The sequence below is a fragment of the Pipistrellus kuhlii genome, unplaced genomic scaffold (assembly GCF_014108245.1).
Source record: "Pipistrellus kuhlii isolate mPipKuh1 unplaced genomic scaffold, mPipKuh1.p scaffold_m20_p_11, whole genome shotgun sequence".
NCBI lineage: Eukaryota > Metazoa > Chordata > Mammalia > Chiroptera > Vespertilionidae > Pipistrellus > Pipistrellus kuhlii.
In genome coordinates, this window is record NW_023425416.1 from 789,652 (window position 1) to 807,967 (window position 18,316).

General features: G+C 50.2%; 1 protein-coding gene across 14 annotated transcripts in view; it reads left to right on the top strand.

Annotated features, from left to right (window-relative positions):
* Positions 1–18,316, top strand: part of FOXP1 (forkhead box P1) — a 525,702-nt gene that overhangs the window by 370,268 nt on the left and 137,118 nt on the right. The gene's annotated exons all lie outside the window — the stretch shown is intronic.

Sequence of the window (18,316 nt, forward strand, 5' to 3'; positions counted from 1 at the left end):
CTGTTGACATTTATGAGTTTACACTATGCTAAAGGAGTAATAAACACAATTTTCTTTCAATAACAGGAAAGGGTAGCTTCTAAAATACATTTGTGGAAACACATTTGTTCATTTCTTGAATAATTTGAAAATAATACATTTCTAGTGATAAGGCTTCTCAGATTGCCAATGGAATTACACCCTGGAAGGGGCGTTTATATCCTGTCTCAGAGCATTAGTCGATATTAGGGTTCATGTGATTGAATCGATTTAATGAATATTTAAATTATATACAGATTTGGGTAAATCATTTAAACCCAGGTGTTAGAGTGAGACTATGTGGTCTTGTCCTCCCAGTTTCCAGAGGGAGGAGCGTGGGGCGGGAGGGAGCTGCGGAAGGCGCGTTTGGGAAAAGGGAAGGAGAGCACCTCTGCAGTCTGTGAGGAGTCTGGGCTTTGAACAGTTAACTCCAGCCTCTGGTGGTCGCTGCTGTTCTGGCACAGGACTGGTGCCTGGAGCTGACGTGGGCAGCTGCCGTGACCATGGCCTCCAAGGCCCCTGGCCTGGCCTGGCTGTGGGCAGGCCTTGGTGGGCGCCCTGGGTTGGAGGGAGTTAAACTTTTCACAGCTTTCTGGATTGTTTGTAGCTCAGTCCTGTGCAGCATAATGAAAGTTTTCTACCATCTGTTGTTAAGCTGGCGGTGAGCAAGGCCAGTATATCCAAACAAAGCCCGGCCTGCTGTAAACGGAACCTGTCAGCTGAGCATAGCTCCGCTGACCCCCGCCCTGGCACCAGGCACCGCGCAGCTTCAGAGGGGAGCGAGGTGGGTGCGGGGGCTGTTTACTTTTTCTCTCAGTGTTTCTCTCACTGGATTGGACTAGTTTATACTTAATCTTTAAATGGATATAAATGGACACTTGCCCCCTCCCTTGTTGAGGGGCATTACTTCTTAATAAGGTATTGTAACTTTTAGAACAAGGTATGAGTGTCTGTAAACCATGTGAGGTGGCTGGGCCTCGGAGGGTGTCCTATGCGGTTATTTTTGTTTTATTGCTTCATCTTGCAGTGTTGGGAGACAAATGGTCCAGCGATGGAAGCGCCTGTATTTACTGCTCTGGCTTATGTAACAAAGTGTCTGATAACTTTAAAAGAACATTCTGCCCCTTAGACTCCCCGTGCGTTCCACTGCGAGGGGTTCCGGGAGGAGGGTCCCTCGGTGCCCCCATTTTCAGGGCTCACCTGCTGCCTTCAATTGCCCAGCTTATCCGCAGCATGATGTGGTTACTTTGCGTGTTTTTTCCTTCGAAGTAAATGTTTAATTCTTCTTAATTCACAGTGCTCCTTGGCTTGTTGGAAATGGCCCTTTCCCTCAGGTCGGGCATGTCTGCGTGGCCTCGCTGGCCTCGGCGTCACGGTCTCAGCGCCTGTGCTGTGTGGGCCTCTTAGCTTGGTCTTGCTGCAGGATATTTCCCGCCGAGCACTGGTACCATTTGTGCTCCGCTCTCGGTTAAGAGAGGGCTCTGGGGCCATTGCCAAATCTCAGGATCCACCTCAGCTCATTAGAATATCCAGGGAGAGTGGCCACAGTGGTGGAGCCTGGCCCCGCAGATGGGAAACAGACCACAGTGCTCCCCAGCAGCGAAGACAAAGGGGCTCGAGGGGCTGTACATTGGTCTAAAGCACCAAACGAGAGGGTTTGGGCTCTACTGCCATCAGGGAATGCACAGGGCCAGGGATTCCATAAGCGGAGGGGATAAACAAGGACAGACAGACTTCTGCTTTAAGGGAACAGGCACCCAATTCAAATTTAAATGAACGGAAACACCATAGAGTCATAATCTGTTTGGAAGGTGGCTGACATGTAAAGTACTTTTTTGTTTTAAGGTAAAAAAAAATGTATCTGGAGTAGAGTTTCGGGTGTAAATGTCAGGTGAAAAGAAAAGTATACTCACTCAGAGTCGGCAAATAACCCTTGGCGTTTAGGACACTGCCTTTTAGAAATGACACTGTATTTTGTGGTGTATATTTTTTTCTTTTTAAAGGAGGACTGCATTAGGGGTCACCTATGAGCTGTGTTTTTGCTGTCTTAAAGTCAGCCCTCTGTCTATTAAAATCAAACCACTGTGTAAACATTCCAGTGTTGTTCTTGGTCTACAATGGCCGCGGATCGGGTTTCACCTGCCTGCACATCTTCAAGCAATTAGAGCAATTAGCGTGAGGCCATTTCACATTCAGGATTCAAGGTCTGTGGTGACATTCAAGTCCAGGAGAAGTCTGATGGAGACAGGAAGGGGCCTAGAGAATGGCTACTATTCCATGGCCCTGAGCAGACATTTCTCTTTTAAAAATGGTAACTCTTTAATGATATTATTATGAGGTTTTTAAATAACATATCAGATGCTGTTTATATATATAAAAAAACAGCAGTAGTTGAATTATATTAATGAAGGTCTTTATACGCAGCTCATTTCATAGAAGAATTTTAATGGCCACGAGGAAGGAAATGGCTGCTGCTCGCTTTGCTGTGGCAGTTAGAGCTTCTTCATAGAAGAAGGTATTTTATGACATAGAAGGGAATTTGCATTTCGGTACATGGTAAACTTTCCTCTTTGGGGTAATTGTAACAATTATAGCAACATGGAATATTTAGTTGGGAGGATTTTGTGTAAGGATGAAAATCAACCTTTTTTTTTTTTTTTTTTTTTTTAAAGAATGGAGAATAATAGTAGCTGCTTTTACACATTAAACCAGTGGTCGCCAATCGGTGGTCCATGGATCACTGGTGATCGGTGAGGTCTGAAAGGTTGGCAACCGCTGCATTAAGCTTCTAAGGGCTGCTTTTACACTTAAACTACTTCGAGTTGGGTTGGAGATAAGTAACCAACATTGGCACATCAGATGGCTGTGCAGACAGGATAGAAGGTAACCTGCTAAAAAACGGTCCTAGAATCCAATAGGGCTTCTGTGTTGCTTGTTTTTTACATTTGTAACTAAGTTACCCAGGGGTCTTGTTTGCATGCGGCAAAAAATCCTCAACTGATTGATTACAGCTTTTAAATGGGTTAAAACGTTTTTAAATCCAAATTGTACTGTTGGCTTACTATGCCGATGGAGGAGGGCTGATTTTCCAAATCCAAGGTGCTTCAGCCGCTCTGGCGCTGGGCCGGAGGGGCGCGGGGGGCGGGGATGCTGCTGGCAGTGGCAGTGCCCCGGCTAAATGGTGATGTGGGATTGTGGGACTCTGGTGCCCTTGAACCTGATGCTGCCAGTCACATTCAGTGTTTGTTAACAAACAGCTGTAAGTAAAGGAAATGTTGGGGAAATTGCCTTTTCATTATATGCACTCGCTCTAATTAGAAAGAGGCTTCTTCTGAAAGAAATACTGTGAGCCTCTAAGAAAGTTTGTGGGATAATTTATGGAATTGCAGTTAGCTTCCAAGCCGCTGAGTGATCAGTTCTCTGTCCACAGGACAAGTGCATCTCTTGGTGTGGCTGGGCTTTGTGTTCATCTTAGGGAGCTGGGCTTGGAGCTCTGTAGCCCACCTCCAACTCCTTCCAGCTCTTCTGTTGAGAGGTTTTCCAGATCATCCTGTGCATGGTGCCCAGCTCTGTGCCTTTAAAAACTGCATTACAGACTCAGGGATGCCAACAGAATGCAGCGTCCTGGACACGGAGCCGGGGAAGGGTCGGCCTTTTCCTTGGAAATAGACTGCTAGGAAGTGGTGGCAGTGCTTATGAGCGGGAGGCGCTGAGCTGCGGGGGCACCTCTGAACCTCTGCTCACCCTCCTGCCGCTCACCCCTGGGAGGGAGGCAGCCTGGCAGCCTGAGGGCCCGAAGGGCCTTCGTGTCTTTCTCCCCAGCCCAGGCCTCTGCCTCTGTGATCTGCCTTTTGAACTGTTTTTGTGCCTGATCAGTTCCACCTAATATGTCTCTTGATTTCTGCTATTGTAATACTCGGGCGACACGCCATTCTCTTCATTTTCAGACGCGGTAGATGCTGCTGCCTGTCATATTCTGGCAGTTTATCTGCAGTGCCTGGATTTGCTTCCAGACGTGCATGTCTATCAAGCTGCCATTGCTTTGAATGTGAGATCAAAAGACGATGAATTCCAGTAAAAAAATCTCCTCCTCTGAAGAAAAGACGGGCCTACGTGAGCTGCCGCTGACAGTCATTTCAGCCACGTGCTTGCACCCGGGCCACAGGCAGCGAATCAGCTGCCCCGGGGCTGAGCGCCACAAGCCATGCTTTGGGGTCCTCCCGCCCCTTTTCTTTATGGGCCACCTGGCTGCTCCACCTGCATCCCCTTTCTGAGCTGGCTGCGCAGCCCTCAGCATTTCTCTTTACCTACCTGCCAAGTCACTCCGGGCACAGGACAGGAGGTGCCAGTAGGTCCTGAGGAGGCACCGAGGCCCAGTGCGGCCTGCGGAGCGGGCGGGTGTGGGCACTCACAGGTCCCTCTCAGGGCCCAAGGCAGCTGGAGGATACCTGTGGGCCCCAGTGCCCCACCCCGCCCGCCTGGCCCGCCCCCCCCGCCTGCCCCCCCCTCGCCTGGGGCCCCCCACCCCCGCGAGGGCCCTCCCCCCCGCCTGGCCTTCCCCCCGCCTGGCCGCCCTCCCTGCCTGCCCCCCCCAGCCCCCTCCCTCCCGGACCCCGCCTGGTACCCGCACTGAGCAGAGCCTGGAGGAGCTCTGGCTCCTCTGCCTGCAGGGCCACTGCGCCTTCTGCTGCCTCCCCTGCTTCCTGTTTACTCACACCATCTCCCCTCGCACCCGCAGCTGCTCCCCAAACCCGCCCCACCCCCGAAAGAGCAGCACACCCCACTTGTAGGAGCCCAGCCCCAGGCACTGGCCAAGCTCCTGGCAGAGCATTCTCTGGCTTCTCCGTGAGTGTCCCCAGTGAAGGGCCCCTTTGCTGCTGCAACTTGGGAACTGGGGTTCCGCCCTATGCCCTCAGGCATAGGGGCACCTTCCTCCCTCCTTCTCCACCTCCTCTGACTGCCTCCTCCCTCCTCTCCCCTCCCTCCTCCCTCTGTTTTCCCTCCTCCATTCTCCTCCCCCTGCCCTCCTCCCTCTGTTTTCCCTCCTCCCTCTGTCCCATGTCCTCTGTCCTACCTCCATTCTCCTCCCCCTGCCCTCCTCCCTCTGTCCCATGTCCTCTGTCCTTCCTCCATTCTCCTCCCCCTGCCCTCCTCCCTCTGTCCCATGTCCTCTGTCCTACCTCCTCTGCTGTGGGATGAGACCCTCAAGTTGTTTGTGCTGCTCCCCTCCCTCCCTCCCGGAGGCTGCGCTCTGAGGTCTGCGGGAGGGCTCCCGAACTCCCAGTCCTTCCCCCTTCCTTTCCCACTTGTCCTGGCTTCTGGCCCGGGGGCCCAGGGAGCCTGAGTGGGCATAGGGCCAGGGGTGCTCCTGGTCTTGCGCCGTGGGGAGCGGTCTGCCCGCCCGCAGCTGGACACCCAGCTCAGGAATCACTCTAGACAATATTTGCACCAATTTCATGCCAGTGAAAGCCAGGTGGGGAAGGAAGCGCCCCTGTCCGGGTCAGCCTGCTGAGAGAAAGCTTTTCCCTTTTCCGGGGTCTCCTGGGGGGAGTCAGGGCGCAGGGCCTGGTGCTCTTCCCTGCGCCCTGACACGTGATGGCTCTCTGTCCCTGCTGGAACATGAGTTGTTTAACACATGGTTAGACCTTTTCTAAAAGGTTCCACCTTTTCCTGTCTGATGTCACCCTGTGCTCCTTCCCCTGCGCCTCCTGGCCCTGACCCCCAGCTGCAGTGTAATTGGCAGGCCAGGTGCTAATTTCTTTTTAACTATGTCCTGGCCAGGGCGGAGACAGGAAATGGAAAGTAAGCTTTTTTGATCTTAAGAGAATTGTTATTGCTCTGAACCTTGTTTGTTAGTCACCAGACTAAATATCCTTACACTCGAATGTCTAAAACAGCATCTATTAGTGCAGAGAAAGGACTCTGCTCTGTGGTTACCCAAGCCTCTAATGGAAGAAACATTTAAGCAAATAAATACGTGTGTGTGTGTGTGTGTGTGTGTGTGTGTGTGTGTTTGCGTGTTTGCCAGGCTGGGTTTTTCAGTGTTCGGAAGTTGTACTCCTTTGCAAGAAAAAAGCATGCTTGTGGCTGCCTTAAGGACCATTTGTTTACCAGTAGAAGCAATTGCAGGAAAATGGAGTGACTGGGGTACTTCCTGGGCGGTTAGGGGAGGTGTGGGTGGGCCCAGCCTGCTGGGTGGGAACAGGGCACTTTTCCTGGCATCTCCACCTACTTGATGACCATCAGTGTTCCCAGCGCTGGCTGTGTTTTTCCTGGATGGCATGTTTGATTATTTATCAGAAGGGGAAGGGAGCAGCTGAAGCAAGTAAACATGTGACCAAGTTCTGTTTTGTTTTCCACTCTGAAAGCCATGTCCTCTTAACAGGCGGCATGGCAGTAATAAATGCATTGTTTTGTGATAAAAGGAAATTATATGTGTCATTTGGTTTTGAAGGCAAGTGAGTTAACCCTTAAGACCCCGAAGCCTTTTTGCCTTGTGCCAATTGGCCCGGCTTGTTACTGAGATTAGTGGATTGGGATGTGTGGCGATCCGATGGGGATTCCCAGGATCAGTTGTTCAGTAGTCTGGCTTCCTACACACTTTGCTTAGTTATGTCCACCTCAGTAGCTCTGCTCCTTTCTATGGGGTGTGTGTGTGGGGGGGGGGGGGGGGGGCAGGCATGGCTTTGCACCCAGAGGACAACCATGGAAGCAGAGCCTTGTGGTCCCCTCTGTTGTCATCTGGGGTGACTTTCCAAAAGGCTGTTCCATTGCATCATTACTCTTTGACCTCTGGGAAGCCTGTCTGTGGGCACCCAGTGCCTGCCTGATCCCCCTCCCCGCGCTCAGACCCCCTGGGATCTAGGTGGGCTGCCGAGAGTGCCCTCGTTGGCGGTGGGAATGTCCTGTTGGTAACTTGGTCACCTCTCGGGGCGTCTGTGCTTCCTGTCCGGGGCTGTGGGAGGACGTCCTGGGCGCCTCAGGGCCCTGCCATCACCTGGGAACGCGCCCCCTGGGATCACGCCTGAAGCCACAGCCGCTCCCGCTGCTGGAGGGGTCCGAGGAGCAACCAGGCTTCACTTCAGTCTCTTCAGGGTCAGACTAGGATTTTTGTTTTTAAAGATATAGCATGGTCTGGGAATTTGAATTTTGTTTTGTTTCACTTTAACTCAATATGATGTTGGCAATTTAACTTTCACAAAAATGAGTTTAGTTTGTTCCTTGTAAAGAAACACTCCGCGTCAGCAGGAAAGGGCTCCGGAGTCGCCTGCACGCGCTGGGCCAGAGGAACGGAGCCCCTGCTCCCCAGCTGGCACTGCCCGGGCCCCCCGGGCACGGAGCCCGTGCAGTCGGTCCCCTGCCCACACCCTGTTGTGTTGAGAGCTGCTCCTGGAGCCTCCGGAGGAGGGAGGTCACATGCAGGTTGTTGGACACGCAATACTGTTTGTTTGTTGGAACCTGAATATAGAAAGCAGATTTGGAAAATCTCTATTCAACATGTGTGTTTCATTTTAAAAAGTACTTTTCAAAAGACCATAAATAATGATTCTCCTTTTGTTTAAGAAAAGTAAATGCAGGCGATGATATTATACTTTATTTTTTCCTAATTAATTAATTTATTGTTCCTCTAGCATGAGCTTATTACTTTCATAGTCAGCACTCATTCATAAAATACTTTTTAAAATCACTTGAACGGCTTTGCCCTAGATGATTTGGCTCAGTGAATAGAGTGTCGGCCTGCAGACTGAAGGGTCCCGGGTTCGATTCCGGTCAAGGACACATGCCTGTATTGCAGGCTTGACCCCAGGATATGTAGGAGGCAGCCAATCAATGATTCTCAATCATCACTGATGTTTCTATTTCTCTCTCCCTTCTTCTCTGAAATCAATAAAAACATATTTTAAAATAAAATCACTTGAAGTCCTAGTGTATGTCAGGCCCTATGCACGACGCATCTATTATAATAAAAGCATATGGTAATATGCGAATTAAACTGGATGTCCTTCCAGACAAGCCGGGCTTCGAGGGAAGCCTGAGTCCTGGTGGTGCTGGCATTAGTAGCCCAAGGACATGGGCGAGCTCCTGTGGTGTAGGGGTGAAGCACATGGGTGGGGGGGCAGACAGCGGCTTCACGCCTCCCTGAGTGCCTGAGGGGTCCCCCCGTGGCCACAGGGGTCAGGGTGCTGCTGGAGTCAATAAGCAACTCTGCTGCTCCAAGGAATTGGATTATGAACAAGGTTTTTAGGGAAAGGTAGAATTTATTTTTTAAAATTATTTTCTTTTTATTTTTAAGGAGCTACCTTTGACATACAGAAATTTATTTTTAAGGTTTACAACTCCATGTTTTTATTTTTGTATACATTGTGGAAAAGTTCGCTACAATCAAGCTAATCACGTTATCCATTACCTCTACATAGTTACCCTTTTGTGTGTGTGGTGCGGTTTAATTGAAGATGTATCCCGTTAGAAAGCCTCAGGCGTATGAGAGGAAGTATGTCATCAGCTACACATTAGATCTCTGGAATGTATTCATTTCACACCGTCTCCCCCAAGCCCCTCCCCCAGGCCCGGGCAGCCCTGGGCATCTCTGTGAGATGGGCCGTGTTCCTCTCAGGAAGGTGCCTGGAATGTGGAGTCTGGATGCCTGGTGGAGCTGGCAGAGGACAAGTGGGCAGCTCTGAGGGGCCCTGGCTCCCGGAGCGCTGGGCGGAGGAGTGGTGGGAGCAGCCGGGCTTGGTGCTGCAGGGAGGCAGAGAAGCTCCAGTGCTGCCTGCCGCCGAGGCCTCCTCCTCACCCCGGGGCCGGCCCGCTCCCTCCGCTCTCCGCCCGCCCGGACTGCCATGGCGGGCGGACCGGGGTGCGGGGGACCTGGGTACAATGTGAGGGTCAGGCTCCTGGGAGATGGTGTGTGTCCTTTAGTTTTCCCATGCTCACCGCTCACTGGGCTTGTGGCCTGGGGGAGTCACAGAACCTCACAACCTTTAGGTTCTTCTGTTTTAAGTCAGTATCACAAACCCGCCCTGCTTCCCTCAGAAATGTTGGGAACAAGAGGTAAAATAACAAGTGTAAATCCACTCGTTGGCATAGTTCCTGGCACATAACAGACAATTCAATTCCGCGTTGTTTCCGTGTCCCCGCACAAGGTCCGTTACGCACAGCTGCCCCGTTTCTCGGCTCCTCGTCCCGTGGTCCGGGCGGGGCGGGCTGCTGCCGTGGTTCTTAGGGAAGGGTGAATTATGGAGCACGGACACCTGCGTTCTGCTCTTCTGTCCTGGCTCTTTGGCCAAGAGGGAATGGCACACGCTTTCGATAGGAGGTCTTGCATGGGCCCTTCCCTTCTTCCTGTTTTTATTTCTAGCTTCTGTTTTTTATCTCTCTCTGCTGAAACGTTGACTCTGAACTGGTTTTCATTGCTTCTTTGCCCCAAATTCAGGTAAGAGAAAGACAGTATTTTGTCAAGCAAAGCATTCATGTTCACCCGAGGGCATTGCAGTGTGTGTGACGGCACATGCACACGAGGGGAGGAGCACAGCGCCAGGGCGAGGAGCACTGCGTGAGGGCGAGGAGCACAGCGCCAGGGAGAGGAGCACAGCGCCAGGGAGAGGAGCACTGCGCGAGGGAGAGGAGCACTGCGTGAGGGCGAGGAGCACAGCGCCAGGGAGAGGAGCACAGCGCGAGGGAGAGGAGCACTGCGCGAGAGCGAGGAGCACAGCGCCAGGGCGAGGAGCACAGCGCCAGGGAGAGGAGCACTGCGCGAGGGAGAGGAGCACTGCGCGAGAGCGAGGAGCACAGCGCCAGGGCGAGGAGCATTGCGCCAGGGAGAGGAGTACTACACCAGGGAGAGGAGCACTGCGTGAGGGCGAGGAGCACAGCGCCAGGGAGAGGAGCACTGCGCGAGGGAGAGGAGCACTGCGCGAGAGCGAGGAGCACAGCGCCAGGGCGAGGAGCATTGCGCCAGGGAGAGGAGTACTACACCAGGGAGAGGAGCACTGCGTGAGGGCGAGGAGCACAGCGCCAGGGAGAGGAGCACAGCGCGAGGGAGAGGAGCACTGCGCGAGAGCGAGGAGCACAGCGCCAGGGCGAGGAGCACAGCGCCAGGGAGAGGAGCACTGCGCGAGGGAGAGGAGCACAGCGCCAGGGCGAGGAGCACAGCGCCAGGGCCAGGAGCACTGCGTGAGGGCGAGGAGCACAGCGCCAGGGAGAGGAGCACAGCGCCAGGGAGAGGAGCACAGCACCAGGGAGAGGAGCACTGCGCCAGGGAGAGGAGCACTGCGCCGTGTTTGCGGAGCGGAAACCAGGGCAGTGCTGCTAGTAAAAGCACAGGAAAGCCTCTGTGTTTCAGACGTGATTCTAGCCATGTCCTTTGGAGGCTTCAAAACTTGCCAGCCTCTTCCCTAGGCATGCAAAGGCGTGCGGCAGGGCAGCCGCAGAAAGCAGAGGGCTGGGTAGGTGCGCTGCTGGTTCCCTTGGCTCCGTCATCCACGCATTGTCTGCTCTGGGAACGTGGGCCAATTTGTTTACTTTCGGATACAATCTGTCTTTCCTCAGCACAGGAAAACGGGTTTGATGCACTCCAACTGAACACTTTGGACATTCCCTAATACACTTGATTCTGCTTTACTTCATGGCTACGCTCAGGTTGCTGCAGCCACGCACGCCAGGCTGTGACCTGTGGGCGCTCGGGCCAAGCTGGGAGGAATCCTTCTGAGCCTTCGGGTGCCCCAGACCGGGCAGCATCTCTGCCTGGCGGCTCCGCAGCCTGGGGCGAGGAGTGTGTTCCTGGCGGGCAGGGTGTGTACCTGGCGGGCAGGGTGTGTTCCTGGCAGGCTTTCCCTGAGGAAGGGCTTCAAACAGATGTCCTGGATGCTCAGCGCGCATGCTCACTGCAGCTCCTTTTGAAAGAGAATCAGATATCCTTTTTCTTTTTGTCTCCTGAAGGTTCCTAACCTTTATCTTCTTTGGTAGGAGGTGTTTCCTACGCAGACACTTTATTTAACCAGGTTATTCATGACTGCAAAGGAATATGGGCTCCTTAGCCCCTTCTGCTTCCAGGGCTGCTAGGGCTGGGGCTTGTAGTGAGCAGAGCGCCCCCTCTGTGCCCGTGTCTCGCACTCAGTGTGCGGGTGGCGTGAGGGCCCGGGTGCTGGTGCTGGCTCCTGGCACAGAGCACGCGCACATGGCTGTCCTTCAGTCCATCCTTCTAAACAGAGAAACATATGCCCTTTGTCGTCTTTCCTCCCAAGCAAATACACCCTAGTCAATTGCTGACATTACCAAAAGCACATACACAACTTCAACCTTCCTGTGCTCACCTCTTTGTGTTATTTGTTAAACGTTAAAGTGAAACAGAAGTGAAGACTCTGACTGTAGATGTCACAGCAGCGATCACCACCCACGCACAGCTTGCCATCCTGTCAGTAGGACGTGGACTAGCTGACATGCAGTAGAGGCGGGTGGGGTGAGGAGTGCAGTGGCCCAGGAGTTGAAGGATGCGTGTCGCGGCCTCGCCTCCTCACCCGCACCTGGGCTGGCACTGTCTCCTGAGTATGGGCAATGCCAGGAGGGCGCTTTGACATTTGCATTTCCTGTTCCTTTTGATTTTAACTCCAACACCTAATGTTGGAAGCTGTCAGGGCGGGTTGTCTCTGCTCCAGTTTTCACCAGGTCAGCCTAGATACCATCTCAGATCCTTGTCTGCAAAGACTGCGGAGCGTGTGAGAAATCACTGGTAGGAATGCCCGAAGAGGAGGGCACTGCTCCGGTGTTAGGACGATGCTGCCCAGAGCCTTTCCTCGAGCTCCCCGGTTAAACCCAGCTTCTCAGGCTCTGCTGTCTGCCCGCCTGCTGTGGGGGTTGAGCCACCTGAGTCAACTACAGTGGATGCTCGGACTCTCCCCTTTCCATGCAGTATCCCAGGATAACCAGGTGCTGTGTGTCTGTGTGTGTGTGTGTGTGTGTGTGTGTAGTAGTAGTAGTAGTAGTAGTAGTAGTAATCGTCGTCATATAAATATATATTTGCATTCTTGTTGAGAGCTCACTGCCTTGGAACATTGCTGATTCTGTAAGAGCACTTTAGTCCTATCAGGCACTGGAGTAATTCCCTTTTTAAGTGACCTGCAAACCTTCTTTCCATCCTACATGGAGTGAGTGCTATGTCCAGAGCAAGAAGGCGGTAGCTTCCCACGTCTGGCACAGAGCGATGGTCAGACCGTGCTGGGTGTGAGAACCCGGGTGAAGAAGGCTGCTCAGAGCAGGCTTGCACCACGATAGCGGATTCGTTCAGAGGAAAAGGCTCTGGAGAGGCCACTGAGGTGAAGGAGACTGAGAACCAAATGAGAGAACGCGGCTTCCTCCCTCCTGAGCTCCTCACACATTTTATTGCTAGCTTTTCCTCCCCGCCCCATGCACAGGGACTGCTGCTGAGCCTGTGAGATGGTCTGAGAAACAGGTTTGATCTTGCGGGGTGGGGAGAGTCTAGGAAAAGAAGTGAGAGGAAGGGGCTGACTCAAAGCAGCCTTTGAAGCTGGGCGCGGGACAAGTTCCTAGGCAGTCAGGAAAGAGCCGCTGGCCACTCGCAATGCCCCCTGCTCAGCCAGGAAGAAAAAAGACGGACAGACACATAGACAGAAAGACCCAAATGCATGGCATAGTGTCTATAGTCAGGACCTCACACACGATCGAGGAGGTGCGCTCAACTGCTGCACATTATCTGTAGGAAGACACCTATTCAAAGTTTGCAACTAGTTTGAAGTAGTTTCAGGTAACGCATGGATATTATTTTGTTTTCCTATCTCGGTTCCTTGTGAGAAAATCAAAATGAGTTTGAGCTTTAAGAACAGCTCATTAGTAATGTCTTGCATCTTAGCTAAATTCTGAAATTCTTTTGGGCAACTGATTGCAAGCTTTGTTTGTATAAAATTGTGTCCAGTGTGTCTTTGGGGAATCTCTGAAGACAGGGAGCAACCTGAGAGGAGGGTTGGCAAACACAGAAATTTGAATTCCATCTAATTTTAATATCATAAAATGTTTCTCTTGTTATTATTTTCCCAGCTAGTTAAGCAAGCAGAAATCATTCTTATCTCATGAGCTGCACAACAGCAGGTTCTAAGTTGGATTAGCTCCGCGGGCCGTGACCTTGCGCATGCAGTTAGTCATGTTTTTTGAAAGCCTTGATGTCAGTGCTAATCTCAGCCTCATCTCCAGGTGTGTTAGATAAGAAAGTGTATGAAAGTTTTCTACCTTCTACTGGCTTGCTTTAGGTATGTGTGCATACTTATTCAAACCATGTTTTATGTCAACTTGTTGATGTTTCTTATAATATGATAAACATGTTTTTGAACATCAACTACCTTGAAAAATGTGCTGAAACCTAGGGATTCCAGCCCCTAAAATATAAGCACCTGCCACGAACTTGAGATGTGCATAGCTTGAAAGTTGTAAGCATGCTTACTTGAAGCATAATTGGTAAACAACAGATGGCACGTCTTTAATAGGAACGTGATGGCACTGTGAAGAATAAAGCAAGCGTGGACCAATGGAATGGAAGGTGTGCCACAGTATGCAGGTCCTCAGTGAGCATAGCAGCCTGCTGCCAACCAGCAGCAGGCTCCAGGCGCCGGCCTCCCTGGGGGCTGGGTCTGAGCTGGTTTCAGGAGGTGCTGACCAAGCTCTGTGCAGCAAGGGGCAGAGAGGAGAGCCCGGCGGGGTGGGAGCAGCCTGCCTCTGCCCGGCCTGGGAGCTTGCAGAGCCACTCATTTGAGCTTATTAAAGGGGAATCAGTGTGACCATGTGCAGCCGCGGAGGGCCTGGCTCTCAGTCCCCTGCACTCTGTGACAGCCGTGAGCGGTCTTTCCTGTAACCCAGCCCAGCACTGAAATGCAGCGTCGAGTCGTGCAGTTGTCATGTCTGTTATGGAGGCGGTGTGGATCAGCCCAGCCTGGGAGCTGCCCCCAGAGGAGAAGCTGCCAGAGATGGAATGGACCTGTCAGTATGGACATCAGCAGCTGGCCTGGAACTTGAGTTGGGGTGGATCCTTGCTTCCTAGAGGAGAATATTTGTCATTTATTCATACCCTTCCTCTCTGTCTCTGCTCCTCTCCTTCCCTTCCTCTTGCACATGCTCGATCCACACAAACACACATCCACATGCCTCCTTAGTCTAAATACAAAGGACCTGCCCTGGCTGGATTCGCTCAGTGGATAGAGTGTCGGCTTGTGGACTGAAGGGGTGAGGATTTGATTCTGGTCAAGGATGCATGCCTCTGTGGCAGGTTCAATCCTTGGCCCTGGTTGGGTGAGTGCAGGAGGCAACCAGTCGAAGTCTCTCTCACATCAGTGTTTTTTTGTGTCTCTCATCCTCCTTTCCACTTTCTTTAAAAACCAATAGAAATAATATCCCTGGAAGATTAACAATAAATTGAAGGCTGAGTCCGCACTGCCTCCATACATACATACAAAGGACCTAATTTCATCTTCAAACAACCTCTTTTTAAAGATATATATTTTATTGATTTCAAAGAGGAAGAAAGAGGGAGAAAAGGATAGAAGCATCAGTGATGAAGGAGAATCATGATTGCATGCCATACATGAGGACCGAGACCCCAGCATGTGCCCTGACCAAGAATCAAACCGTGACCTGGTTCATAGGTTGATGCTCAGCCACTGACCTACACCAGCCAGGCATATCCTCTGTACGCACTGCTAAGCGATCGCTCTCAGCAGCCTGGTTACCCTCCAGCACAGTGTGATCGCCCCTCTGGGCAGAAATTGCAATGCCTTAGGGCCCTTTCTCCAGTTGCTGCGGAAATCCTGTATGAAAACAAGATGAGCGCATCCTCACCCCTAAGATGTTTTTATTTTTTTAATTTAATAAATCGTTATTGCTCAGATTATTACAATTGTTTCTCCTTTTCCCCCCCATAGCTCCCTTCCACCAGGTTCCCAGCCTACCCTCTGCCCTTACCTCCCCGGCCCATTGTCCTCATCCATAGGTGTACAATTTTAATCCAGTCTCTTCCAGCACCCCCCACACCCCTTTCCCCTGATAATTATCAATCCACTCCCTTTCTTTGCCCCTGATCCTATTATATTCACCAGTTTATTCTGTTCCTCAGATTTTTAATTCACTTGATTTTTAGATTCACTTGTTGATGTATATGTATTTATTGATCATAATTTTTATCTTTTTTCTTCTTCCTCTTCTTAAATAATACCTTTCAGCATTTCATATAATACTGGATTGGTAGTGATGAACTCCTTTAGTTTTTTCTTATCTGTGAAGCTCTTTATCTATCCTTCAATTCTGAATAACTTTGCTGGATAGAGTAATCTTGGTTGTAGGTTCTCCCTATTCATCACTTTGAATATTTCTTGCCACTCCCATTTGGCCTGCATAGTTTATGTTGAGAAATCAGCTGATAATCATATGGGTGCTCCCTTATAGGTAACTAACTGTTTTTCTCTTGCTGCTTGTAAGATTCTCTCTTTGTCTTTTGCCCTTGGCATTTTAATTATGACCGTCTTGGTGTGGTACTCTTTGGATTCCTTTTGTTTGGGGTTCTGTGTGCTTCCTGGACTTGTAAGTCTATTTCTTTCACCAGGTGGGGGAAGTTTTATGACATTATTTCTTCAAATAGGTTTTCAGTATCTTGCACTCTCTCTTCTTCTGGCACCCCCATAATTCTGATGTTGGTACACTTAGAGTTGTCCCAGAGGCTCCTTACACTATCTTCAACTTTCTGGATTCTCTTCTCTTCTTGATTCTCCAGAGGAGTGTCCTTTGTTTCTTCGTATTCCAAATCTTTGACTTGATTCTTGCATTCCTCTAGTTTGCTTTTGGGTCTGTCTATAATATTTTTATTTCAGTCAGTGTATGTTTAATTTCTAGATGGTCCTTTTTCATATCCTCGAGGGTCTTGTTAAATTTATTGGCCTTTTCTAGGAAATTATTGAAAAACCTTATAACCGTGGTTTTGAACTCTATATCCAGTCTTTTATTCTCCTCCATTTCTTTCATTTGAGATCTTTTTCCATGTCTCGGCATTTTCTCTGCTTCCCTGAGTTGGTAGGATGGCTCTGTGTGTTTGGTGTCCTATATGGGCCTGTGGGTCAGCCTCCCCAGTTACCTGAGGTAGACATTCTTGGTGCTTCCCTTTGTGGACTCTGTGTACAGCCTAGTTGTAGTTAAGTGTTGATTGTTGTTGGTATCACTGGGAGGAACTGACCTCCAGGCCCATTGTATGTGAGCATCAGCTGAGTCTGTTCCGGGAGACCTTCTCAGCGCTTTGTGGCTCCCGATCCGTGAGCTTCTCTCCTTTCTAGTTGTAGATTTTTTCACTCAGCCAGCTTTCCTGTGGTTTTGGATGATGTCCGTTCTGTCTTTTAGTTGTTGTTTTGAAATTGTTGTGCAAGGAGGCAGCTTAGGCCCTTACCTAGGCCGCCATCTTGGTTTTTCCCTTGATATACGTGTCCGTAACTGGAATCGAACCTGAGACTCTTCAGTTCATGGGCTGACACTCTAACCACCGAGAAAAACTGGCTAGTGCCTCCATTTGAGATCTCTGAGGTACATAGTGGGCAAATGAAACTATGTGCCAGACACCTTAGTACTGGGAAATGAAACAAGATAAGAACCTCCTCGGTCCCCTTGTAGATCTTTGCATTCTCGGGCTGCTTTTCTGCATTCGTGCTCCGAGGCCGAAGCGATCAAATGCAGTTTTGCCCATGAGCAGCCTGGAGGTGGCTGAAACCCACTCCTTAGATGTTTTTAAACCAATGTCTGAGGTTCAGGCTGAGTCAGATGAAGGACATTTATCTGGTTTGATACTGAGCAGGTGACAGAGCTCAGGCAAGCGAAACCATGGGCACACTGGCCTGTCTCTGCTGTGGCTTCCCGGGGAGGCCCCTTTGGTCCTGCTGAGTTGCCCACTGATCAGCAGCCCATAAGACTGGAAGCATTTTGGACTTTTTAATGGATACCCAACATTTGTATGATAACGCTCAGATATATTAGTACGGTAGTCTTGTACACGAATGATTTATTTCTCATCTTTTTTGTGATAATTTAAAATTTAGATTACATTGATTAATCTATCATGGGAATCAGGAAAGCATCACCCTTTAGTGGTTGATTTTTGCAGTACTTTATAGGTTCAAACAAATTATGTTTTAAAATGTTCACTGAGCCCAGATTGTCGAACTATGAACTAGGACGTCAGGGTTTGATTCCAGGTCAGGGCATATGCCTGGGTTGTAGGTTTGATCCCCAGTGTGGGGCATGGAGAGGGCAGCCGATGGATGGTTCTCTCTCATCATTGATATTTCTACCCCTGTCTCCCTGTGCCTTCCTCTCTCTGAAATCAATAAAACCATGAAAAACAACAACAACTTGCCGAAACCAGTTTGGCTCAGTGGTAGAGCCTCGGTCTGCGGACTGAAGGGTCCCAGGTTCGATTCCGGTCAGGGGCACGTACATTGGTTGTGGGCACATCCCCGGTGTGGAGGGTGCAAGAGGTGGCTGGTCGATGTTTCTCTCTCATCAACGTTTCTGGCTCTCTATCTCTCTCCCTTCCTCTCTGTAAAAAATCAATAAAATATATTTTAAAAAAATAAATAACAACAACTCTAGCTGAGAGGGAAGTAGATTGAGGTTGTAGTGCGTCGCTCCCCCTGGGCCCCACGCCACGGTCAGGCCAGGGAACTGTGTGGAGGAATTCATAGCAGTGTATGTCCAGGTGAGGAATTCTTTTCACTGGTGTTGCCTCTCCATCCCAGGTATTTGAAGCTATTTTACCTATTTGCACTCTTTTGAGGAGAAATTTGGAAGCTACCTTATTTTTCGGACCATAAGACGCTCCGGACCATAAGACGCACCAGTTTTTAGAGAAGGGAAATGAAGAAAAAAAGATTCTGAAACAAATAGTGTCCTAAAATATTTTATGTGCATTAAAACCCAACATCACAGTCATAAACACATGTAATCAACCCTGTAAAGTAAACAGCAGCATTTAGAACCATTTTAGAGCCGGGCAAGCACACAGAGACCACCCAGAGCCGGGCAAGTAAAAAAACTTTTTTTTTAAGTATATGTGTAGGCTATATTTGGACCATAAGACGCAGGGACTTTTCCCCCCACTTCTGGGGGGGAAAAAGTGCGTCTTATGGTCCGAAAAATACGGTAATTTATACATCTTTATCTTATATCGTCTCTCTTCAGTAGTTTTCCCACCCCCCCTTCAAACCAGCAAAGCATTTGCAAGGATTCCAGAGCTACTTTTGAAATGTATGACCATTGCAGAGAG